The sequence below is a fragment of the Camarhynchus parvulus genome, chromosome 1A (genome assembly GCF_901933205.1).
Source record: "Camarhynchus parvulus chromosome 1A, STF_HiC, whole genome shotgun sequence".
Classification (NCBI taxonomy): domain Eukaryota; kingdom Metazoa; phylum Chordata; class Aves; order Passeriformes; family Thraupidae; genus Camarhynchus; species Camarhynchus parvulus.
In genome coordinates this window covers 14,736,818-14,764,072 of record NC_044586.1, presented here as the reverse complement: position 1 = coordinate 14,764,072, position 27,255 = coordinate 14,736,818, and the positions used below count along the sequence as shown (strand labels likewise).

General features: G+C 42.4%; 1 protein-coding gene across 3 annotated transcripts in view; it reads right to left on the bottom strand.

Moving 5' to 3' along the window:
• RASSF8 (Ras association domain family member 8) overlaps nucleotides 1-26,890 on the bottom strand; it is a 70,059-nt gene extending 43,169 nt beyond the window's left edge. The window contains exon 1 of one of the 3 annotated variants that reach the window (XM_030959369.1): nucleotides 26,801-26,890. The gene's annotated coding sequence lies outside the window, so the exon portion shown is untranslated. Of the gene's footprint in view, nucleotides 1-21,076; nucleotides 21,096-25,590; nucleotides 25,889-26,800 lie in introns of those variants that run through there. The other 2 variants (XM_030959370.1, XM_030959371.1) reach the window with 2 other exon arrangements.
• Nucleotides 26,891-27,255: the final 365 nt, after the last annotated feature.

Here is a 27,255-nt window from a genome sequence, read left to right as displayed (position 1 = left end):
CAGGAAAACAATCAAGATAGGGAAAAGCAGCAATAAAGCCCATTGTGCCTGTTACTGTTTTCAGACTTCTGTGGAACTGTCTCTCTCCTGATTTAGAGCAGTGGCCAGCAAACCTCCCAAATTCCCTTTGAAAAGCTCCCATGCTCTGTAACAACGTGTGGGAGGTCCAGCTGCAGTTCAAAGCCGGAGAGCTGCAAGCACACGAGACTGACATGTTGTAAAGATCTACTGATACCTTTCAGAGTCCTGCTCAGTCAAGGCAGACCTGAAGCCAAGTGGCCAGAAAATAGGCTGTCCTGTGTCTGCAGATACACAACACTAAGTCTGGCTCTTTTGATGACTTTGCCATTTTTTCTGTGTTTTTATCAAAGCTCTTCTTTGAATCACATCTAGACACAATTTTGTAAGTTCTCCTCCTCCCCAAACATAGTTGTTTGCAAAACTGTAAACATTTTGTTAAAGGCATTACAAATCTAATTCACAGAATCACAGAATGCCCTGGAATGGAAAGGACCCTAAAGATCATCCTGTCCCAGGCCCCTGCCATGGGCAGGGACGCCTCCCACTATCCCATGTTGCTCAGAGCCCCATCCAGCCTGGCCTTGGACACTGCCAGGGATGGAGCATCCACAGCTGCTCTGGGCACCCTGTGCCAGGGCCTCACCACCCTCACAGGGAACAATTGCTTCCCAATATCCAATCTAGACCTGCTCTCTGTCAGTGTGAAGCCACTGCCCCTTGTGCTGTCACTGCAGGCCCTTGTCCAGAGTCTCTCTCCATCTTTCCTGTGGGTTCCCTTCAGGCACTGCAAGGGGCACAATGAGGTCACCCCAAAGCCTTCTCTTCTCCAGGCTGAACAATCCCAATTCCCTCAGCCTTTCCTCCCAGCAGAGCTGCTCCATCCCTCTGATCCCCTTGGTGCCCCTGCTCTGGCCTGGCTCCAGCAGCTCCCTGTCCTTCCTGTGCTGGGATTTGGAGATTATTTCAGTTAACACTGACTCAGATCCCATCCAAATTACACTAATTCTGATGAGCTCTCACCATTTCAATTTCCAGAATTTCAATGAAAAGCAAGAAACAGCTAATTAAAGCCTTAGTCAGGATAGCTTCTTCCCTGGGGGCAAATGGAATCCACCTACACAGAAAACTTAGAAAACAGTCAATAGCAAAGTGTAAATATTGCCTGAAACTAACACAATCAATGAAACAGCTTTTGAAACTGCAAATGTAACAAAGAGGCTGAATAGAATGTTTTAACCTTCTTTGAAAATGACAAAGACTAACAACGTTAAAAGGCTTTTGGAGGCTAAGAGACGCACAGCTTGTTTCTATAAAAAGTATAATGCCAACTCATTTGAAAATACTCTCTTGCTACTGCATCCAAACAGCAGGTGGGTACACAACAACACCAGAGAGCTGAGACACAGAAACAACCAAACTGAGAGCACAAGACCTGCACAGTAACCTAACTCCATTACAAACCTGCAGGACAGCACTACCTCTCTGAAAATCATTTCAGCAAAACATCTGTTTTTCTCCTTTAGGTTTCATACCACTTAGTGAAAGGCTCAGAAGACACCAAGTGATGAAACCACCTGAACAAAAAGCTCAGATCTTTGGAGTACTTATCCCATGACAGGATAGCTGGGAGCTGAATAAGAAAATCCTCACTAAGTTTTCTCTATTTACTCAAGACACACACAGACCAGGAATTTGCTTGGATTGTTCATCCCTTTGCTAATTCCTACAAGGACACAAGACAATTCCACCTCCAAAGAAACCAGCACAAACCAGTAATTACCTCAACATGCCTCAATGATGCCCTTAAGCAGGCAAATATTTCCTCATGGAAATGCAATAAAGGCATCTAAAATTCCACTGGGCAGAAACAAATATCACCAGAAGGTCTGCATTTGTATTCCTTCTGTTGTGCGCTTTCTTGTTCCACCATCCAGTGCAATCTGCACAGCTTATTCTTTAAGTTAATGCTTTGTGGAAAAAAACCCACAAAGAACACTCAGTTATTAATAATAATCCTTAAGTATTATGCTAAGAACACACCAACTCAGTTGACTTAGCATAGTTATGCATTAAAACGATCAAAAGCTTTAAAGGACGTTTACATAGTTTCTAAGATTAACCAAACACTAAGTGCAAATCCCACTTCATGGTGAGAAAATGGGCCACTTCTCAGTACATTACCAACATCTTAATTTTTTTAGTTAAACCACATTCAAACATTTTTACGAGACACTGCTGTTTATAATCACTGGACAACATCTGAGTTCAGGCAATCTCTTCAGCTGGAAGAGACATCTATAGCAATGAAAATTTTATTCAGCTTCATAAAAAACATCAACCTACAGCATCCTTTATAACATAATAGACCAGTTGCACACAATATTAAATTCAGCTGCAGTGATTGAGAATCCTGTTTGCTGACAGAAGCTCAAAAAATAATTCATTTTTCACCTGATGGATTACAGCCAAATCATTCTATACTGGAGACTGGTTCTCTGCCACAGCACCAACTCCCTGTGTTGAGACTTCTTTCTCTCCCATATTTCTAATATCAGAGTTCCCAACTGAAACTGCTGCTTAGGTAACTACTGGAGGTCTATAAACAAGACATTCTACAAATTGGTTACGAGGGCCTAACCTTGACTTGCCAGGTGGATACTCTGTGCTAAAGAAAACACAGAGCAATGGAGTGACAGTGCCAGGCAGAAGCACTTTTAACTTGCCACCAAAAAGATCTCTTCTGCTCCCAAGATCTACCAGTTTTGGGTTAGTATTACTTTCCTTTGCCTAATTTCCTTCAGGAACACTGTATCTCCTTGTTCTTTGTGTTAGTCCAGGTCTGCGAGGCGCCAAGGAAAAGAAGAGATGTAGAGGCCAGGTAAGCAGTTTTTAAATAATTCTGTATGTACATGATTATCACAGGAAAGTTAGTAATTCTGGCAAAAGGACTACAAAGCATTCCATCAGGTTTTCGATTTTTCCAACATCCATGGGAGGCACCCAGACACAAGGGGAAAAACCAACATGAAACAAAACAACACAAGATTTCCACCACTGCTACACAGGAATCAAACATGACTCACTCACTGCTTATCTCAGCCTCCTATCAGCATTTTCAGGAGCAAGCCTTCCCTGACCACAAGTAACAGCCTGCTAGAACTGAGAGAAAAATCTAAGAGCTGACCCACACACAAAAAAACCAAATCCAAAACACAGCCACACCATGAACCAAACCTTAAAAAGACTTGACACATCACGAGGAGAATGTGCTGCTTAAGGAATTAACATCTCCACATCCCACTGTGCTGGTGGTAGAAACTCTGCTCTTCAGGCATTCATTCCCCAGGAAAATGGGAGAGCCACTAACGGCCAAAGCAAGAGTTCAGCAGGACAAAAAATCATGATACAACCTGGAACAACTTCGCAAGTGATGGAGAGAGGCTTTGGAAATCCAGATGTTCAGCAAAACAGCCCAGGAGTGCCACATTCCCAGGCACTGGAGGCACCGATGCTTGTGGTACCTTCTCTGCAGAAGCCAAGAGCAGAGTGAAACACTACTTTTTTGTTTCAGAAGATGAATGAAAGTTTAATTAGCCCAGATCTTCAGAGGAGGAAGCTAAATTTTTTAAAGCCATGTCCAACAGTGATGAGGATTAAGAGTAACAAGAGTTATCTATATTTGATGGGTAGCTGAGGAACAAAATTATCAAACTCCACCAACATTAATGCAACCAGACACTCCTGTTGTTCATTTTTCTCAGTTACATTTTAGAAAGGACTTTTTTTAATTATTATTATTTGAAAATAGAAATCATATTTCTCTACTATTTATTCCAGTCATTTTTGTCCTTCTTGCCCTTGAGATTCATTTGATGTAGAAAAGCACATACTTTGCATAGGACATAATACCCCATGTGAGACCAATTACTAGATTTTACTAAAAGTGACCTGGCATCACCATGAAATTATTTCTTTGCTATAAAAAATGTTTTGAAGATGGATATAAGATAGGACAAAAATATTGGTTCAGTCACCTCCAAAAGAACTCATTATAATAAGAGAGTGCATACATATAAGACATTTCAACAAGCTATCTTATTCACAATAAAAAATCCCCACCATATAACAAAAACCCCCTATTCTTCATGTTTCATTCTTGGAAACAATTAAAAAAAAAAAAGTAGTTTTTAGAGTGAAGCCTCCAAAGCCACCAAAGCTGCAATGTTAACATCCCAATGTGCTGTTATGCAATTCTTAATAAATAAGTTTTGGAAACACATTAAAATCAGAATCAGCATTTTCTTCACAGTTTGCCATTAACAGACAAATAATTTCATTTCTGCCAGTGTAGCAAGCTGGTAGCAATCCAACTAAAAAGTTATTCCATTTCAAGCTTGTTTCCTACCCAACATTAGGTGAAATTGGTTTACATTACTTGACTAATGCAGTACAGGCAAGACTCCTGTCACTTGTCCATAAGAGTGCCTCATACATTGGCTATTATTGCATAGCTGACACAAAAATATAATTTTAATGTAATAATATTTAACATTGCAGCGCCCTATGTCCTAGAAAAGCCCTTGCCCACACCAGCAGCTTTGCCATAGATGAAGTCTGAGGTGTAGATGGAAGCCCCACAGGAAACCTGAAGGGTAAAACACACCCAGACCATGATTTCCCCACTCAAATAATTGCTTTCATTGCATCATTTTGAACTGGAAGTTTATTCATCAAAACAAAGTTGTGTATTTGGTAAATAAACCTCTTGTGCATTTTTTAATCCAGAAAGAAGCAAAAATTAGACTAAATGGAGAGTTCAGAAAGATCCTCATCAGTATAATGCAGAACAGGTGGTGCTCTGAAGTCAGAGCAATAATGGACAAAAAGCCTCACCCAAAACCATCCTGAAAACCTGAAAAACATGAGTGGAGTGCCTGTGGTACACTGCATCAAGTAATTACAGTGGTTTGGGTTGGAGAGGACCCCAAAAATCATCTTGTTCCAACCCATTCCACTATCCCAGGTTGCTCCAAGCCCTGTCCAACCACCTGGCCTTGGACACTTCCAGGGATGGCACAGCCACAGCTTCTCTGGGCAGCCTGTGCCAGGGCCTCACCAGCCTCACAGGGAACAATTTCTTCCTAAAATCTGTTCACCATCATTCAGACTATTTGTGCTGTTATTGCTGCAGGAAGGGGAAGATCAAATCTTTCATCTCTATTTGCAGCAGGAAGAAATAACCCACGTGCAATCCAGTTCAGTGTGACGACAGATGCACATCCAAGTACAGAACCGCACTGCTGCACCATGTGAAAGCAGACACCAAGCACCCCAAAAGGCAAGTTACAATGCACTTACAGAAGGGAAAATCCCATTTTTACACACCATATGAAGAAAACAACAGACTAAGCAATGGCTTGACACCACTGTTAAGCTCTAAGAATGTTTCACGTTAAAATCAAAGCAGGACACAATATCTCAAATAGCTGTTTAGACTCTGAAAGGAATCAACATTTGGAGCATAGAGGCTGATTCTGTTCAGCCAGTCACATTAATTAAATACACACTGCTAAAATTAACCTGGAACTATGCACAGTGTACACTGTCATAAAGGGGTGCAGGGGAAAACCATCCATTTAAGACATATGCCCATAAACCAACCATAATTACTATTCTAAGGACTTCAGAATTGACTTCTTATGCATATTAGCTGAAAGGCCAAAAGCTATTTTTATAGCATGATTTATGGTCTACATAAACCCTAGAAAGGTAAGATTTAGAGCTAAGTCACAAGGCAAAACCAGTTTTTTAACCCAAGGTGTTGCTGTCATCAGCAAGGGGAGCTCCTCATCTCCTCCAAGTCAAGAGTCAGAAGTCACCATTTTCTTCTGGAAGCAAATCTAACTGCAGATCTGCCCCTACCACCAACCCCATGGGTTTGAGAGGCAGGAGAGAGGTGGTTTTGTCTGCTGCTCACAACACAGCACATGAAACCCTTACACAAAGTAAAATCAAGTCACACTCAAGTACAAGCCTGTACCTGTTTTATGGATAGAATGGCCAAATGTCTGTGACCCAGAGCATCCTGAGTGCTTCCCTTTTCACTCAGCTGTGTTACAACACAAGACTATGAGATGCTGCTGGGTTTTTCCCATCCTCAAACAAGGATTCTGGGGAAAACACATATATTCTGAGTACTAATGAGGTTATTTTTTAATGCCATTAAAAGCCACTTGACCAGGACTGAGTGTGTGCTAGATAATGGATCAGAGCACTCTTTACAGTAATTCAATTACAACATAACTCCTTGAGCCTTCTAAAAATAAGGAGTATAATAGAAGGAGAGTGACTATTGGTGAGCAAACTGCGTTGAAGAATGACGTGAATGAGAATCTCAGCTCTAAGATTCTGGGTGGGACAAGGAGCTTCTTGCAGCCATCAACAATGGATTACTACCACCAGAAAACTGACTTTGTTATTTATTTGTTTCTATGTGATTATTTTTATGTCTATTATTCACACATTACATGAAGGTGGACAAGATTTCAGCCCTTCTGTATTTCTAAAGTTGTTTACCTGCATCTTGGCTTTCTACATACACTGAACAGAGCCTAGGTAACAAAATCCCTGGTAAACATAATCTGTTATGCTCTAACTGCATTAAACAGCATGGACAGAAAACCATTTTCAATGAGAACAAGATAACTCTCACTTGTGAAAAGAATGAAATCTCACAGGATTTTGAGCTAGTCAGTAATGACACACTTCCTTACACAAGGCTTTCATGCAAATACTCATCTTTTCTGTTATTACTGATTTTTAATTTTTTTTTCTTGAAATCTGTGACCTATATAAGTGGTGAGAAGTCAAGTAATCATAGGAGAGCTGAGCACCAGGCAGGAAACAAGCAGCTGAATAATTGCCAAGCTGGGCATACAGATATCCTGTGTTGATCCTTTAAATAACACCCATGACACAGGAAGAGAAGCTGTGCTAAAGCTTCATTCAGATTTTCATATTTCTCTATTTAAATTCATGTACAGGATCAGAAACACCAGCACAACAAAACAATTTTTGCATGTTAAAGCACCTCCTCGAGTAACATTTCAAAGAAGATTAGAAGCTCCATTAGATTACTCTGTGCTCCTGCATTTAGCTGCAGGTAGTTTGGGAATGTTCTCCCTAAGTAAAGGTTTATTACCTCGCACATGTACCTTTTTAGAACTTGTCTTTAGCTTTTAGACTCACTGATTGCTGGAACAGAGAACAGAAGCCTTTGCCAAATTATCATTATGGCAACACCTTTCAAACATAAGGCAAATTTTCTAATACAAACAAATAAGATTTCTTGGCTTTACAGATAGCACCAGAATTATTTAATTATGCTAATTTCTGGCTGTTTCTCTCATAAGCCTGAATCTGTGCTGTAAGAAAAAATCCAAGTCTCTTTCTCCCAGCTCCTGGTTTATACTGGCAAATTCCAATCAAATTCCAGCCATCACAGCAGGGAAGAATTGCCCACATTTTAGAAAGAACCTGGAACCTTCTACCTGAAGACAGACAAGGCCATTGGAGCAGTGATGCTATGTGTTCCTCCCCTTAAACAAGCCTGCCATACTGCACCTAAAAAAGCACCTGGAATTAAAGAAATCCAGGCAGGAAGATGGATCTCCAGTAAATTCCAGCTCATGACAGAAGAGTATGTGCAAATCAAATGATCCTCTCTTCTCATACTTCTGCCAGATAAAAGAAACCTTAAAGTGTACAAAATTACATCTAAGTTCTTAATTGTAAACAATTTTTTCCTTAAGTGTTTGGAAAACATCTCTTCCCAGAACTCAGGCACTGCTTCAGAACCACCTTACTCATTTTTCAAAATCAAAATGGCACCTTGCTGTAACTTATTTACAAAGCTGAAACCTTAGATGTTTTTTTAATTTTGTTTTAAAAGTGGCCCTATTTACCTACCAAAAAGATATTATCTTCTTTCAAACTGCCTTATTACTGCACAAAAGAACTGAGAGGAGCGCATCCTTCAATGTTTTTGTTCAAACACATCCAGGACAGCCAGTTGTGCTCACAATGCAGCACCTATGGGGAAGGTCACCTGCCCTGACTGGCAGCTGAATATTTAAAGACTCAGAGAAGAGAATGTGAAGTTTAATGCACCTGTTGAAAGCTGGCATCAGTGTTTCTGGTGAAGCTACATGCACGACTGGCACCCAGACATGCAGAGTTAATAGCCCACAAAGGCACTACTACACTACTTTTACACTACTATTCTACACCAAGAAAAAAGTGAAAAAATTTCAGGTTACAAGTCTCTAACACAACACTGCTTCCCCTCACACTCAATATACTGTTACTGTGGGACATTCTTGCACATTAAAGTTACAGAAACACAGAAATGCCAATCCATAAAGAATACTTGCTTTCAAACAGCAGTCGCAGTGATTATAATGCTCCCAAAGCAGCTCTAAGTGAAAGCAGTACACTGATAAAAGTATGTCTAAATCATTAGCAAGAGTTTCATTTCAACAGCCAAGCTTCAAGAGAAGAAAAGTTACCTTCCCACACTTACTGATTGACCAAAGGACTGCAGGCTTCGGCTCTCAGCTCCACATCATAGTGGTACACTCTTTAGAGTCTCCGCAATCTCACCAATTCTACTCAGAGGCAGGAAGAGCCATCGGCTCCTTCAGGGCTTCTCCCAGAAAGTTCAGCTTTGCACTGCTTCCCTCCCAGGCCTGGCTCAGCCCTTCTGTCAGCACACACTCCAGGCAGATCTGGCCTGGCAGCTCTGTTCTGCTGGCAAGGGCAGCATCAGAACTCTGAAACTCTTCATGATGAGCCCCGGGGATGTGTGGATTGAGGATGTCTTCAGGGGTAAAGTTGTTGCTGCAGATGGTGTGTGCACAGCAAGGGAGGACACCTGCACTACTGCAGTCAGCTAATTAAATAAATTGGGCTCACTTCAGCACCTGCAAAACCACACCAGCAATGAAGAAACCATCCCCACTAGAAACTATGACCTTACACATTATGCACATGACAATTCCGCTACTAGATAACATGGCACAGGCTCTGAACATTCAGATTTCTTATCTGTAAGCATCTCTCAGAAAATAATTGCATGAAGTAATTATAGTTATAACTTCTCAGTCTCCACAAAATACATGGTGCTAATGTCCTGACGTGACTCTCAGTTCTGGAAGGTTTAGTGTAAGTGAACAATTTTAGTCTCCCCAAAGCCAGCCAGAAGCTGAAGTTGACAAGTGAGAGTACTAAACTTCCAGTTTCCATGGAAATGGAATTTGGATCAGTACAAACAGGGATTTCAGAATTTAAAACCCAATGCTCTCCATCTTCCATGCTCTATTCCAGCATTCATTTTCCTGGGTAATAAGGGGTCGAGAGAGGCACAAATGCCACACACATCTGTGATCCAGTAACTCACCCTGCCTTGTGGCTCCCCATTTTCATTTAGAGGTTGCCAGCCTCTTCTAAACCAGGCACCAGAGCCGTCAATTCAGCAGCAGCCAGCCAGACACATTTATAAACACAACAGTATCCCAAAACTGTCCATCTGGGAGGACTGGGCTCCCAGTTACGTGATGCTAATACACATGAAAGAGCTGCTTTACAGCCCCTTGCTGAACCACCCAGAATAGAGAAGTTGTGCCATACAGCACAATCAGTAACGAAATTCTCATTTTTATTCTTGATATGACCCAACAGAACTGCACAGAACTGTGGGATTTTCCAACTGTAAATCTTCAGGCAAGAACCAAAAAAAAAAAAAAAAGGATATTTCATCACCACTAATGCAACACTTCTGCAGCAGTGGCTGCAAGGGAGAATTCCAACTGCAACCATGCTCACTGGCAGCTAAAACAATTTGCCAATGGTTTTTATGGCTCCTGTTCCTTCTGTTTGGCAAGGGCAGAGGAAGAGTAATTTTCTGGAAGTATTTACATTGATTTTGCAGCTGATGACAACACTCCATCTGCTCTCAGACACTTCAGTGCCTCTGCCAACTTCTTCCCTAATGTGGTGCTCTCTCCAAGCTGTGCCAAGGCTTCTCTGCTTCCTGCACTTCTTCTACCATGTTTGAAGAGGACACTTCAAGTTGAGATGTGAACACCTATCCCATGCCCAAACCCACAGGTCAGCAGATTTCAAATTAACTCCCCTCTTAAGACCATCACCTCCAGAAGCCTGAGGATGTGGCTGATGGCATCAACAGAGATGGCAAAATCCCTGAAATAAAAGGGTCCAGGGCCAATGAGAAGAAGCAGAATTTTAAAAGGACCTAAACAAACTCTTTTTTAAGAAAAGCCCAGAAGTCCTATAGAAATCAAGATTTTCCCTAGCATTTAAATATGCAAGCAAGTAAAGCAATATCCTCTCTATGGCAAATAGTGGCCTACCCCAAAAAAATACAAAATTTCAGATGCTTATGCAGCAAGTGCAATTCTACCCACAAAACTTGTGGTGTAAATCAAAGAGAAGGAAGGATTCAGTTTGTACCCATTTGCCTGACACCTTTCCTAGAGTTAAACATCAAAAGAAGCAGCAAAAGCAAATAAAGACTGGGGAGCCTGATAGATTTTTTTTTAACTTTAGGGCATTTATCGAGGCAGAAGCATACACAAGTAACTTGGCTGCTGTCTCCAACTTCTATACAATGACCACACTACCTTGATGCCATGCCTTATCACTCAAGATAAAGTAGTCCTAAAAATGTAAGAGCTCATCTTATGGCATCATATAAGTGAAAAATAACCCCCCAAAAGTCACATACAGCATTCTTTTTAAGATGAATCCACCACAGGAAAATGGATTGCAAGGTCAGAGATTCCTGAAAAGTGACTATGACTTTCAGCAGCTTACATAAGAATTGTAAGTATTTAAACCCCCAAGAACTGAGATAAAGAGCATCAGCCTGCTCATGTTTCATTTGAAAATAGGAAAGTATGTTAGTGTGAAATGGCATCCCTAGGAAATAATACCATCAGGGTAAATGCAGGAAATAAATGTCTTCATCCCTTTTGTATCAGTACATATTTATTAGCCCTGTCCAGAGATAACCAGGATCTGTGGTGTGCAGGTTGGATTCAACATCTAAAGGTTTCTTCTAGCACAACACCTGTCTCAAATTATCTATCCTATTTGCTGACAACCAGAGAAAGGATTACTGTGTTTACAGGCAAATTCTTTCTTCTAACAGTTTGACCTTTTCTTCTCATTTCACTGACCACCTAAATAGGAGAAAAAAGCAAATCACAGCACGTGAGAAACAGGCATCAGCCTCATTCTACTGCTGCAATTTGTCTTTGTTACTTCAAAAACCCAGGACCATGGTGATAAGCCCAGAAAAAACAATGGATTTGAAACGAGCCTTTTTCTCTTCCAGAACCCCTACAATATGTAAGCAACTTCCTGCTTCAAGTTACAGGCTCAGAGACAAACTGAAAGCTGAAAAAATTTGGAAATGACCAACCTCTTAGCATTTAGGCATTTGACTCAGGTTTGCCTTTGTAGCAAATAAAAGACCAATTCAGCAGCTACATCAAATACAGCAGCTTGTTTTGGCAACCTCGTTTTTAGGAGATCAGATTTAGCTACTCAGCTTTAATAATCTTGGTTTTGAATTAACCATCTGTTCTGTAACATTGAGACAGGCCTGGTGAAGTGCAGTGTCAGTCTAAGGGGTCTCGAGGCTAAAACACACAAATACATACATACATACATACATATATATATATAATCTGCCCACAGCAGGAAAAAGAGTCCATCAAAATAATAACCAACTTTCCTCAAAAGGAAGCTGTAGTGTTGATTTTTCTATCTATTCTGGGGCTTCATTTTACCTAATTACCAAGAGAAACGTGGGCCAATCCAGCACACATTTTAATCAATTAACACAAAAAGGGAACAACTCCTCGAGGCTTTAGAACAAAAAGACTTGCATTTACAACAGCTGTGGGTCAAAGATCTTAATCTGGGTTCTTTTCAGTAGATTGCCAAAAATAAACATGCTTTTCCACTGTAAATTGTCACTGCAAAGGAAATGCAAAATTCTCACATGAAAATACACAGTTAGAAAAAGCTCCATAGGCAACAATAGGTATTTTTAAATTATTGCTGGGAAAATATGGAAGCTTCTTTTTCCCCTTTCAAAAAGATAGATGCAAGTACACAGTTGCTCTGCTATTTAAAGTCCCATCAAAAGAAGACTGGATGTCTAAGTGTTGCTTGACCAGTGAACTTTTAACAAACACAATTGATCCCTTTAAGAGAATCACATCATCAAAAAGCCATTTATTTCAGCAGGCTACCAACACAAATGGCTCAAAGTTGGCTAAAGCATGCTAAAGAAACACAAGACAAGTTCAGAGCTCCCAGATCTTCAAAGACCATCTATATATAAAAAAAGCTCTCAGTAATACCAGTGCACTTCCATGCAGTATCATCAATACCATGATTTGCAGCTGAACTACTGCAGGAGGCTCTCCATGATCCAGCAAGTCCTACTCCCACACATGGTCAGTAATTAGAGCTTACAGGTCCCAGACTGCACTTCAGTGACCTCCAGGACCTGCTTACAAGAGCTGCTACAACTGCTTTTACAACAGCTCTGGCCATGAGCCTGCACCTTGGTGTAAGGCTGGCAGCACCCAAACACTACAGGGTTTATTTCAACTCTAAGTATTGCAGCTCCACATCCCAACAGACCCAGCCTCTACTGCAATTAACCCTCCTATTCCCATCTATCTTCTCCAAAAAAATTTAAATCCAATCCAAATTCTGTGTTACTCCTGCAGACACCCCCCGTGCTCAGTGCACGGCAGTTTCCCATGGCACAGATGACTGTGACTGCAGAGGTGTTCAGCAGTGGCTCAGTTCCAGCTCTGCCCACCCCAGCTGGCACAGGGCCACTGGCTGCAGAACCAGTGCAATATGTGCATATTCAGAGCCCCATGCTCAAATTCCAACAGATCATCACTTTTTAGTAAATATACTAAGGAGCTAAACCATAAGCTTCCAACACAAGCCAGCAAGCAGTTAAATCAAGTTTTACATTTTACGAAAAACCAGGAAGGGATACCAAAATAATTCTCAGGAAACCACCTGAGATACCACAGTGACTCCAAATTTCTATCTAATCTTGATTTAGAAAACCAAAGTTATCATTAGGGCAGATAACTATTGATGCATGTGACCAAACAATCAGCAGATGATGCCAGAATACACCACTGTCCTGACATTTCCCTTTCAACCTCCCCTGACTCATGGTGTAAGTTATATTGAATGAACTTTCAATTTACTGGGTTTTAAATTAAGAAACTCATGATTTTGCAATTCAGGTGCCTTTACATAAATAACTAAACACATGCTGTGATATTCAGGTATTTGCCAAAATTTCTAAGACCTGATGCTGTAGTTGCTGACTGATTTTGCACAGGTGACAATGCAGTGAGTTTCCTTTGTGTCCTTACTCCTGCAAAGTTTGATTTATCTCTATTCCATCTATCATTGCCTTTCTCAAGATTACTTCACCTAGAAGTAAAAAATAGTGAAGAATTAATTAATTTGTCTCTTTTTCATAGTATGTTCAAGCACTGCTTTATCAGAAAAGAAAAAAAATCAATTAACTGAAAGGAGGAAAATGAGATTTCCATGAAAAAGGTACATCAAGCCACCTACTCCACATCAAATATATAAAAATTACATGACAGTACTCGAACCAAAGGGGAACCCTTTCACTCAGCAAATAAGAAGACAGCAAAATGGTTTGATCAAGGATTTAATTTCAAGAAAAAAATTCCAGTGATGTAGCACCTAGTGAAGCACATGATATTAATCACTTATTCCCCTTCAACTTCATTAAAAATCTCTTCTTCTGCTTCCACTTCAAAGCTTCCAGCTGAAAGCCTGATTTGTCCTGTTGGGTCCAGAGTGGGATGACTCTCTAAATCTCAGTTACCACCAGAGAGTGACAGGCTCCTCTGTGACACAAGTCCAGACATATAAAGGAATGCTCACTCTACTATCCCTTGCAAAAGCAAGCTGGTGTGCAAACAAGCAGCTCTGAAATCCTGGATTCATTACCAGGCATGTATTTCTCCCATATCACCTTACTCAAGTATGTGCATAAACATTCCTATAGAAAAATCTGTATTTTTAACTCCTTGTTAAAAGTCTTACCACATAAATGCATACACTGCATTCTGTTAGAAGTACTTTGGATAAAAGAATTTTTCCTTCTCTTCTTTATCACCTCTAATATTTCCTATGTTTATAGTTTTTTTCCAACTCAATAATTCATGGGTAATTTCAATATATTATACATTTATGACAAGTTTTCCTAGAACACAGTTTATCTGCTGCATTCAAGTACAGAATCATTAGATTCCATATAAAAACCCAGCTCCTGGAAAGCTGAGAACTTACCCTGCAGTTTAGAGGAAGGTCATAATAACTTGCCCTACTCTACCTCTTTAAACAAAGATTCTGCGGCAGCCAGAAAACAAGATGCAAAGAAAATCCTACATGTTCTGCATTCATCCAACTGAAGTGCTGTAAAGATAAGCAAAAAAAAAGATTTTTAAAAAAATTACTTAAAATCAAGGATTTATTTACCCCTCTGGCTTAACTGCTGGCAGTATCAGCAAGGCAACCCCATTACAGCTGACAGTGGCTGTGTGGTACAAACACCTCTTAAAGAAAAAGAAAACAAACCAAAAGTCAGAACCCTCCAGGCTGGAAGGAGCTGCTGGAGCCCAGCCTCCTGCTCCAAGCAAGGCCAGTGCTCCATTCAGACCAGGTTGCCTTCACCAGCTGCGCCTGAAAACTGACTCAAAGGATGAAAATGCTTCCCTAGAAAATTAAAGCCTTCTTTACATATGGTCATTAATAATGACATAGATCAGAGAGCTCCCAGTAGCCCTAAGCCAGTGACAAATCTTAAATCACTTTCTTTAAATACTTCTACACTTAATGAAGTTCAGAGCCACTGAATGACTGCAGTTTCCCAACGCATCCCGAGAGTTTTTAATACAGTGCAGAAAGTATCTCCTATTAGTAAATACATTTTTAAGCAAGTTGTGCTCACAAATGACTACATCAACACAGGCAGAGCTGGAGTGTCAGCTCTGAGGACAACCAGTGTTGACTCCAAGTAAGCAGCTGGCTTTCTCCCAGCCTGGGCAAGATGGAATAAATCAGTTTGAATTTTGTAGAAATAACCCATGTAGGTAAGTTTGCACACTAGGTTTTAATACCAGCCATCACAACTGCTTTGCTGTCCCCTCGATCCAAGACAGCACAAATAATCAGTTCCCAGAGACAAACCCAAACAAGCAAACACATAAAAGCAAACTTACCAAAGTGATTTGTGTCACAAGATTTGTTTGGGAATGATGGCTCAAATTGACTTGTGCCCAATCACTCTTTACCTCACCCTCTACACACATTTCCAATGCTTCAAATAAGCTTCGGCATTTATTAAATTAATGTAAAAGCATCTTACACAAAGACCAACAGATTATTTCCTACATATGGTATATTTTTAACAGCATAAGCTGACAAAGCAACACATTTTTACAGGCCTACATAAATCCATACTTTAAGCTTTTTTCTCTTCCTTTTTAAATAAAACCCATGTCTGGTAAATGTTAATTAAAAAAAAAAACAAAACAAACAAACCTGAAATTTCCCTAAGAAGAGGCAAATGCAGGCACAAATCACCAATTCCCACACAGTGAAGCTCTGCCTCAGGTTCACACATTGTCAAATTGGTGACAACGAGCAAATAGATACTAGAAGAGCAAACAATATTGTTACAAATTTCAGGACATGCTTGGCCTTTGCTTTAATAAAATTAAGTGACGTGAACAAAACACAGAAAGAACATCTCTCAACAAATCCACAGGGTTCAGTGTGAACAGAAGAACAGACACCATTTGCACCTCAAGAGTGCTAAGAATACAAGGTAACCAGTCAGACATCCTGATGATGGGCTCAGCACAGCGAAATAGAACTTGGAATTCTTTTTAATAGAACTGATGGTAAAGAATTCCTCAAAGGATATGCCCACCAATTTGCTGCTGTATTAATTAAGAACAAAAAACAAATCAGTAAAAGCTTCTAAACTAATACTGATTCTTTATTTTGTGATCTCTTTTGAAGGTCTGTATTAATTCTCCACATCAGGAATAAATCCACTGCAGGAAATCATATGACAAAAACACATGTTTTGGAAAAGGACTATGAAAATGAACAAAGTCAAACTACTCAAGATTTGCCTTGGCTTAATGTCTTTCTTGAATGTCAGGTGTAGTAGAAAGGACCCATGTTGGAGCATTATAGTTATTTCCCTTTTCCTAGTTCAGCAAGCACAGGACTGACTTTATTAAAACATTGCAGGAGTCAGGAAGACAGGGAGAAGAACACAACGCAGAGCAAAATGAAAACAGTGGCTGTACAGCAAGATTATTTTGAACTTCCATCAGAAGAACACACAAACCCTCCCAGAAAGCTCTGTATGCTCACAGAGCACTGAAGCATTGGCATTAGAGTTACTGTCCTGTAGGAACACTGAAGTAGAAGTTGCAAGAAAAGATGTAAGAACAGCCAGTGGCTTATTTGCCACACAGCGGCTGGGTACCAGCTGCTGGATTACACTTGACACCCTTCCCAGCTCCTGGAATTGACAAGGTACAGTAACAATCCATGGCTGCCTCCAATTATCTTGTAACAAATCTGACTCTTTCAGTCAGCTCTCCTCCTCAAAAGATGAACCTTCCTTGATACCTGCCCCTTAAAATGTTCAGTATTCCAAAAGAACACCCCAGTTCACATTTCCTTTTGCTTGAGCTTCTTGCTAGCAGAGCAGCTGTACCTCAGCTACGTGCCTGCTGTTATCCCACTCAGGGTGCCAGGTAAATCCCAGGCATCTCCCCTGGCTGATGTGACAGCCACAGCACCCACGGCCTCAGTGACTCACAGAGTGGCTCACAGGTGGCACTGCTTGGCCATCATCACTGTACAGCTGTGCCTTTGCCACTCCAGCCTGCCTGAGGAGCCTTTCAGGGTGCAACAGAGGCTGTCAAGTTGCTACACAAGTTAATCAAGAACTTGTTCCAGAGCTGGACTTCATTACAGGGACATTATCCTGGGCATGCCAACAGGCTCGCCCACTGAGGATGGGACATGCACCTACCAACTCCTGATTTAAGGTCTAATTATTCATCTAGTAGCCATCTTTTATTTTTTACAAGAAAAAGCCACCACTGTAAGTAGTGGTCAAATGTCCAAAGGAAGTTCACCCTGTAATCTTGCTCAAACTAAGGTCTGAACTCTGAATGAAGCAACTCATGGCTCCCCCTGCCAATATTAAAATCAGACCACATATTCCCATCTGCCTTGTACTTGAAATCCCAGCAATAAAGAGGCTCAACATTACAGCTACACATTGTGACATCACCACAAGGGATTTAAATATTCTTTTTTTTTTTCCACAAGATCCTTGAACACTTCCAGGGATGGGGCATCCAGAGCTTCTCTGGGCAACCTCTTCCAGTGCCTCACCACCCTCACAGGAAATAATTTCTTCCTAATATCCAATCTGTACTTCCTCTCTATAAACTTGAAGCCATACTCTCTTCTTTCCTCTTGTTTAATTTTCTACTCCATTATAGAACTGTCTTCACCTTACCACATGCTTTATGAACATGTCAGCAAGAAAAAGAAGGGTATTCTTAAAAATGGTGTATACATTGATGCTATTCTCATGCATACTGGTCAAGCTGAGGATAATGGAGGTCTTTTGAAATAAAATATAGTTTGTCCAGAGATCATTGTGGACTATTAAAGTAAACCATGCTCAGGAAGAATATAGATTTCCAATTATTTAGGCTTTTGCATATACACTTACAATGACAAGCATGAAGGGCACTGTAAAATAGGGAAGAAATACCCTTGCAGCATATATTTAAATAAATCCAGTCATCCTCTGCTCTGCTATCCACAGCTAAAGCAAACATTTTTACAAAAGTTGAGGTAGTATTTAAGTTTTTTAGAACAAAATAATATTGTTTAGAAATGGCACAGCATTTGTCAAGCACTTAGGAAGCCACAAGACTAAGACAAGAAAGTGTATTTGCCATTTCTTTCTATTTATGTCACATTTTATCTTACAGTGTGTAAATACAAATTCAGAAAACGTTAATGACTTTCAAAAAAAGTCAGAATTTACTACACTAGTTTATGCTCAGGGAGGGAAACAGAGGGCTCTTGCAGCTGGTAACATTGGTATATATTAATATGAAAATACAGCCAACTGCATTTCCTTACCCTGTGCTGAGGATGGATATTTTTGTCATGACAAGTAGTGTACATAAAAAATATTTACCTGCCACAGGCACTTTAGTATTAGAGAACAATAAAAAACCAAAACACTAAGGAATGTGACTGTATTTGACTGTTCTGCACATCTGTAATGGTTAATGTTTCTAAGCAGTCCTGGAAAAATAATCAAAGCTGAAGAATGAAGGGAAAAGCAGCTGATAAATGAAACTAAGCATCTTGTCAAGAAAGATAAAAATGTGGTTAGAGGTCAGTGAAGGACAAGGGGAGGGAGAAAGTGGAAGAATTCTAGAATATTTCTGGTTGGGCTTCCCTAGAATGCTAAGGCAGAGAGCTGCCAGCAACAAAAACGCTGTCTCTCAAGGAGCAGGGGAAACGAGCACTGACAGGATGTCAGGATCACAACAGGACAGGTGCAAGTTAAACCCAACTCCTGGACAACAAAACAGCACAGTAAGCATTCCCCCTGCTCTGCTCCAAATAGCTCAGCAGCAGAGGAATTGGAGGAATGCTCTGTGCCTGGGAGATGTGAAGGGAAAGTGCCGGTGTCTTCCCCTCCCATCCAAAACCAAAAGCTGGGCTGCAACTTAGAGGGGCACCTGGAAAGCCACAAAGTCATGAGGGAGTGTTTAGGAAGCAGGGCAGAAAGGGGGTGGCAGTGCCATCAGGCACACACAGGGAGCACAGGAACGAGCCACTAATAGAAAGTGCTAAAAGAATGGCAGGAGAGCAGGAAGGGTTGGGAACGAGCCTCGAGTTTCAAAACGCACACTGGGAATCCAGCACGGAATCGCAGAATGCTCGGGATTGGAAGGGACCTAAAGACCATCTCATTCCAACCCCCTACCACAGGCAGGGACACCTGCCACCAGCCCAGGTTGCTGATCAAGGCTGATGAGGATCTTTGCAACGAGTTACAAACAGAAGACCAGCAACTCCAAATAGACCCAACCCCCCTTCTGTCTTGCCAAGAGTTTAAGTAAAACCAAACCCCGCAATGGAGAACATTTTAAATTGTAATTTCTGGCTGCTGTCAGGAGCCCAGCTCTCTCACACCCTACCTAAGGAACGTGAGCTTCTTCCCCTAATTTCTGTCTCAGAAAAATGACCAACCCATGGCACACAGAACTTGCCAACAACAAACTCACACCCAGCTCTCCTCCTGTTGCACACACCACCTCCTAAAGGTATGTGCCTCTTACCTTCCAGCCTTGCCTGCATGGACTGCAAGTTCCTTTGATTCACTAAAACCACAAGGGAGGCAAGCAGCAGGCCTAAAGTAGAATATGATCTGAATTCTTGAGTTATGACTGGGTTTTCTTACAGCTGATCACCACCACAGATGTCCCTCCTCACTACAACAAAAGCCATCTAAAGACAGATCACTGTGGTCTCACACAGGACAGCTTAACGCCAAGCAGCACTGCTGTGCTCTGTATCAAGCTGGTCGCTTTCTGGTCTGTTCCTGGGAAATAAGGGAACAGCAGAACTTTGTACATTTCATTGATTTCTGCTCCCCTCTTCTGTTCTTGGAAGAAAAGCCCAAAGACTTTCAATTTATGGTACATTTCAGTTTGAAACAAAGACTAAGTTCACAGGACATGGGGGAAGCAGGTAAACTGCTAAGCAAATACATCAACTGCAGTGAAAGAACATGGGTAGTAAAAAAGAAAATTCAATTTCTGTTCAGAGTATTTCAAAAACTCCTATGAATTTAGTCATTTTCTGCCAGAACTTGTTCATTAGAATGAGTTCTGACAAAAGATTCTGCTACACTCTACCAACTCCTTAAAAAAAAACCAAAAAACCTATGTTCCCTTGTATGCTAAATAGTCTTTGTTATCTCTTTGGAGTATCAGGTTACCACTTCCAATCCCATTAGCTGCATGAAAACACTGCATTGTATTCAGTGTGACTGTTCTTTGTTAGTCCCATGCTCCTCTGGGCCACTTCCACTGCTCAAAACACAGAGTCTCCAACCCAGCTTATTCGAAGTTTCTGTCCTTGCCCCCAGTGAAAACACTGCAAATGCTTGGACAGACTTCGAGGCAAGAATGAAGTCCAGGGAAAACTTGCTAAAAAAAAAAAAACAAAACACCAAAAAAACCACCACAATCACTTCCTGGTGGGCAAGGACAAGGGCATTCAACCACTGCCATATGTTTCTCTCCGGATAGGAATTATTATTATTCCAAGTACAACTGCTAGTTAATATTGCCAGCTGCATAGCTGCAATGGCACATCTAAGATTTTGCTCTCTTGATTCCCAATATCAACTTCTAAATATTATCAGCTGTGGCATCTTCCTACTTTCTTCTCCAGGAAGACTCTGACATGTGCAGCCACTGATGAGTTCCTTTTAACTTTCCCTCATGTGTCAAATAGAAGAGGGAGAAGAAAGACAAGGACAGACACAGATTTTACAAGTGTTTAAGTGCCTAAAAATGGTGCAATTTAATATGGACCTGGGGGATTTGCATCAATGAGTGCTCTCTTCATCTCTGTTTGCAAGGAAAACTGATTGCTTTATAAATTTCACTTAATGCCACACTAGTCAGAATGAACTTTAGTATCAATCTACTGGATAATTGCTATTAATTCACTAATTGTCAAGATACATGCAGCTTTTATATGGCTTCAAGCTTAGTATTTAAGAAACACAGACTGACAAGCAAATACCTACCTTTTAGAAAGCAAGAAATTACGCTCTGCTCTCAATAATCCCATTTTATTCAGGCGGTAATCACCATCAGCACAGGCAGGAGGGAGTGGAAGGGAGAGGAGAGAAAGCAGATCAGATCTGTTGAAGATCTCCAAACAGCCCTGTGACAAGAACAGCAGATCCTTCAAACCCTAAAGCTACACTGTCTCCCCACTTCGGCACAGACACAAAACATCTGGCTGCCCAATGGAATTACAGCCTCTCTTTATCCTTGCTCACAAAACTGCTGAGTGAGAGAAAAACCTTAAGTTTCCAAAGGTTCTTCCGGAAGCTCCAAACTCCTTTCGAACAACAGCTTGGAAACACTGACAAACACTTCAGGAGTCCAAAAATGTTTTAGCAAAATACTTCCAGTTCACTTGAAGCAAAAGTTCCAGCTCTGAAGATTCCTGGGGACAACACAATACAAAGAAAGCACCGAGAGCCTGGCCAGTTTAAAACAGGACCATGCAGAGGCACAGCAAGGTACAGGCTGGAAACATGTCAGGTACTGTTGCAGGAAGGGAAGTAAAACTCAAGGTTACACCGAGCACAGCTTTCAAAGCAAGTAAATAAATTCAAACTACACTGTCGAGCCTGGATCAAGGGCAGAAGCTGGAAGTCAGTTGCATTACACATTTCTAGAAGTTTCCCTCCCCTTTCTGCTCAAAGGGGTAGTAAGGCATTAAAATCTGACGTCTCAAAATACCATAAAACCATCACAACTGCCAACATGGGGAAAAAGAACTCTTCTTTCAAAGGCATAGATGTCACATCACACTACTAAGGAGGGAGCAATACCACAGCAGAGGACAACATTCAAGCTCACCTTTAAAGCTGTGCTGCTTGCTTGCAGGTGAAAAACAAATCCCAGAGTGCCTCACAACTTTTCCAAGCTCAAATATCCTCTTAGTGCATCTGCATGAGCATTTTCCATTGACAAAGAAGGTTAAACCCTCTTAGCTGAAACACACATTGCTCTATCTACAGTGCTCATTCCAATCCTCAAAATTAATGTCAGTCCCACACAGAAAAACTTCAGGGATCTTCACAGGTTCTCCATGGATTACTTGTAACCTCTCTGCTAATATTTCCTCTGAGTTCCACTATCTGGGATCACATAGAACACACAGGCCATGATAGGAAGATTAAGTTGGCAACAACGGGTGTGGACGTGTCTTGCACAGCAGACTCCAATACTGGAATTTAAGTAAAAACGTAACTTATGACACTTGGAATTGGCAGCATCCTCCTGTATTATAATGCAGTACACTGGAGTTTTTTTAGTTACTGTGGATGAAGTTGTGAAGTTGTGCTCAATTTGAAAGAGCACAACGTAACTGGCTGCAATGTAACTTTACTGCTCATGTTTTGGAGCTGAAATGAATCCAGTAATGTATATCACCACCTTTGGAGACACAAGTGATCAACAGATCAGTCTCTGTGAACTATCCCATACATATGGGAGGAAAAAAAATCTTTTTATAAATATTTACTCATTTAAATTACAGCTCTATCTTGCTACCCACACAGAGGAGACTACAGAGATGACCGTCTGTCCTCATTACCATTCCTCCCTTCTTGTGCTAAAGATAGCATGGAGAGTAAAAATAAATAAATCCTCAACAGCATTAGGAATTAGACAATGTCATGTTGAAAGATACCCCAGATGAGGAGCCTTATCTCTCCTGGCTGGCTGGGAGGGCAGGGGAGCTCTGACCCACAGAAGGGAGGTAGCACTTAAGCCTCCCCTAGGTGGTCTCTTGCAGCAGGCTCTACCCCAGCTGTAATCGCTCCTCAGTTCTAACTGGATGCCTGACCACTCTGGAACAGTTCAGCAGAGTATTTAAACAGATGGATGGTACAGGCCACTGGAACAAACCCCATTTTTCCCTGGCTGCAGCTCTCTTTCAGTGCATTCCTTTGAAGTCTGTGCCACTGAGGAATCAACAACAGCTGAGAAACATGTGTTATCATACAACACTGAGTGCAGCCACAGCACTGCACAGCAAGATGCTTTTGTGCAATAATCCTGCACTCCAGCAAGCATTACGGGGTCTTTTGGTGTGGGTGAGCCCGTTTCCCAAGCACAACAAGAAAGTAAACAGATTCCTCCCTCCTTAAGGAGTGACTCAAAAGCAGAAAGGTGAATTACACAGATTTCTCAAGCGCCTGCCAGCTGAAAGCTCACAGTGCCCATCTCCTAGAGTCCTCTCAGATACATTAGAACTCTCCATATTTTTGTCATCATAAAGATGACCAGTTGCTTTCAGAGACACGAGTGAAGTAACAACCCAGAGGGGTCTGCAGTTCCCCTGGCAGATGTGACAAACCCCTGTATCTACAGCTTGAACCCACCTTCCTTTCCCAAGCAGGATAAAGTCTGTGATCTCAACTTCACAGGTGACAAACTGGAGAGAGACTGAGCGGGATGGCACCGCTCAGCACGCACAGACCACTCAACCCCCTCCCCACACTTTATCAGCACAGAGAGAGATAACATACAGCCCTCAGAAGAGCCAAGGGAGAAAACACCATGACCATCCCCTTATCAGCCAGGAAAACCACTCCTGTCAAAGGCATGAGATCACCACATGCTTTGAAGGGGAATGGGAAGGGTAGGAAGAATTAGTTATTTATGAAACTGAATTTGAGACTAGATTTGCTGTCCAGATTCAGAAGCACAGAGCTGGCAAAGTGCATATGCAGGAGGACAGCAAGTTATAAACACACAACGCATACATACACACAAACACACCTATACTTGCCCAGTAACAACTTTCTACAGAACCGAGTATCATTTTCACTGGAGAAAAGCAACAGGTCAGAGCCTCACATTTACAAAGTACCCCGGTCTCAAGTGTTACAGGAAGGCAGGCATTGAGATTATAACAAATCTCATCACACTGTAAAGTCCCAACCCCACCATGAGAAAAAATTACAGGAAAACATAGGCTTTCAAAAAAGCCCCAGAAAACACAAAACTATTTACATTTAGTGTCAAGATAGAAGTCCTAAAGACTTAAAAGCCCAAGCAAAACCCCTAAAATTAGAAAGCAAACACACTGGTGGACTAAGCTAAGTTCATAATTACAGACCTCACAAAATAAAATTACCAGGAACAACAAGCATCACGCCGAGGGGGGTCCTCAGCAGAGTCCCCATAGCACAGTTTTCCACCCTGTAATTCAGTTTAACAGTTTCTTTCTCAAGAGGTCAATGCTGTCCTTCATAGTCAGCTTGAGGCAGACTTAAGGGACCATGGAAAAAGCATGCACTGATACTGTCAGAGATATTCAGAGGATAAAAACAGCCCCAGTGTCAAAACCATTGCCGCAATGTAAAAATCCAGTGTTGCTCCAAATAAACGGTGATGCTCAAGATGCCTACAACTTTCCACGAATGAGTATCAGCACGAGCCAAACTACCACCACATCAGCAATCAGAATGACAACTGAACATTCACATGCAATTATTCTTACAAATCAGATGAAAAAGCACCTAAGAGAATGGGGGCAATCTCAGTATCCTGGGAGGTGCAGGCTGGAAGGCAGCTTAGGCAGGAGGTCACACTGCCCTGCGACGGCAGAAGCAGGAACAGAACCCACCATCCTCGGTGCTCAGCTCTGCACTTCCAGCAACTCGGTCTCCTTCACTCCTTTTCAGAGCTTCCCTCAAACAGATTTTAAGTTATATTAATCAACTTAATTTGGCTCTTCAGAATTATTGCTGGTGTTTCCAGCAATGGTTCGAAGTAGTTCTGGAAGACTTAGACTTCTTGCTAAATACGAATTGATATTTCTCTCCTCCTATTTCCCACTATGCCAAACTTTTTCATCTCCAGGAAAGATTAAAAACAAGATTAATTCAAACAATGGATCAAATTCTACTGGGCTCCCAAAGGTGGAAAGGATGGAGAGATTACTCAACTGTAAGAAGCGAATCACCTTTATCTCTCAGTTGTCCTAAAGGACACATAACTAAGTAACAATGAATCCCAAGCAGTCATTTCAGTTCCCTCAGCAATTCATTCCGTATCAAAAATTTTTTTTGCTCTACGACTCAGAGAAGTACTTCCAATTTCACATCTAGCCTACTTTCCAATGAGATATCATCAAACAAAAAGTTAATCCGAAATTAAATTTTCTCTCTTCTCTAAAAGAAGCGGGGGGAAAGTAAGACTGATTTTATTTGCAGTTCAGCCACGTGGTGTTTTGGACTGTCGGAAAAGTATCTATCAGAAGAGGCAATGTAACAGAACGAAGAGCCACCCCCAATCAAAAGAGTTGACACTTCATTCACAAGCTACATATTCTCTACTGAAAAAGACAGAGCCCTTTACTTTCACAGCACTTAACACAACCGCACCGCGCCCAAACACAATTAGCAGGGAGCCTGAACGCCCTTAAACAGGCGTCTTGCAGAAATCATTAGGCAATTGATTTGCTCGCTCTCCACAGCCCGGCAAACACTCAATTTCAACGGGTGATACTGACCAGAGCTGAGGCAGAAACTCACAGGTCCGAACCAGGCTTCCTAAACCCCCGACAGCACTTTCTGCCACGGATGCGAGCAGTTTCCAGCGGTTTTGTTAAACGTGTCAACCTCCGACACACCTGCAGCCTGGGGATGGGAGGCGTGACAGGTGTAATTCCAAAGGGGTCAGCGGAATCTGTGACCTTCCCCCGCCTCTTGACTTCCCACACTGACGAAACCCACGAGCAACACTGAAATGCAGTTTAGGACTGCGTTTAAATCACCATTCTGCTGGGCAGAAAACAGGCTGGCACACAGCGGACTAGCACAACCCCAAACCAGACCTTGGAGCAGACATCCCAGCACCACTCCAGAGCTGGAGAAAGCAAGCAGCAGAATCCATTTCCTTACCCTTTAAAGTTCATGCCTCTGTATTGTCCTACCGCACCGTATTCTTTTCTCATCAATACTACCCCACGAAAAAAAAAAAAAAAAACCCAAACCAAAGGGTCTCATGCCTTCCCTGCCGGCAAAACACATTTTCTTCTAATCTTTCTTCTTACTGGGGAACAAAAAGAGAGAGGGAGGGGTTGGGGCAGGAGTAAAAGAGATTAATCGTGAAACAAACCGGCACTGCCCGAAGAAGGGGGAGAAGAAAAAAATATCAAAACAAACAGTCCACGTAGCAAAAGGGGGGGGAAAAGAAAAAGAGAAAAATAGGTTTAATTTTCTTTCCGCTGTCAGGAAGAGAAGGGGAAAAAAACTACTACAAAGATTTCCCTGTGTAAGAAAAGTAGGTTTTGAATTCTCTTCCGCAAGGACACCGAAAAATATGCCTTACTTTTCCACGCGATACCCAACGGGTGCCAGGAGAGAGGAAAAGCCGGAGGAAGCCGGGGAAGTAGCGAAGGAAGAAGCCAAAGGACAGAAGCGAGTGCGAAAGGGCTGGGAAGAGGCGAGAGGGGGAACGGCAGAGCCGAAAAAAAAAAAAAAAAAAAAAACCAGAAACAACAGGAAAAGAAACCAAAAAAACCCAAGAAAATCCGAGGGGAGATGGGAAACGGGAGAGATGGACGGGAAAGTTGGCGAGCGAGGAGGAGGCAGGGAAGGGTCACAAACCCCCCAGCGGGGACGAGCCGGGAGCTGCCGGAGAGGGGACGCGGAGCCGGGAGAGCGAGCGGGGGACAGAGGGAGCGGGGCAGAGGAGCAGGAACGGGGAGCAGGACTTACCGCCCGTCCCCTCGCTCGCCGCGCCGGCAGCGGCTCCGGGCGCCCGTCCCGCGGCGGCTCCGGGGCAGCGCCAGCGGCCGCCGGCCCCGCCTCGCTGCCCGCGGGGGCGGCGCGGCCGGAGCAGCGCCCGGGGCTCGGCGCGGCCCTGCCCCGCTGCTGCCCCGCTCCTCCCCGCCGCGGGGCTGGGCGGGCGGCAGTGCGGGGAGGGACAGGGGGGCCTCCGCCTCCTTCCTGCCACTGCCTCGCTCCCCTTCACCGGGGGAGACATGTAACGGAACTGGGGCGCCAGCACGGCATTGTGGGAGCTCTTAAAGCCGCAGCCGCCCCCGCCGCCCCGGGCCCGGCCTGGCAGCCTCGGGAGGCGGCGGCCGGCGCGGAGCCGCCTCACCGGTCAGGCGCTGGAGCCTCGCCTGAGTGGAGCCCCCCAGCCGTGCCCGGCACCGGGAGCCGCCTCC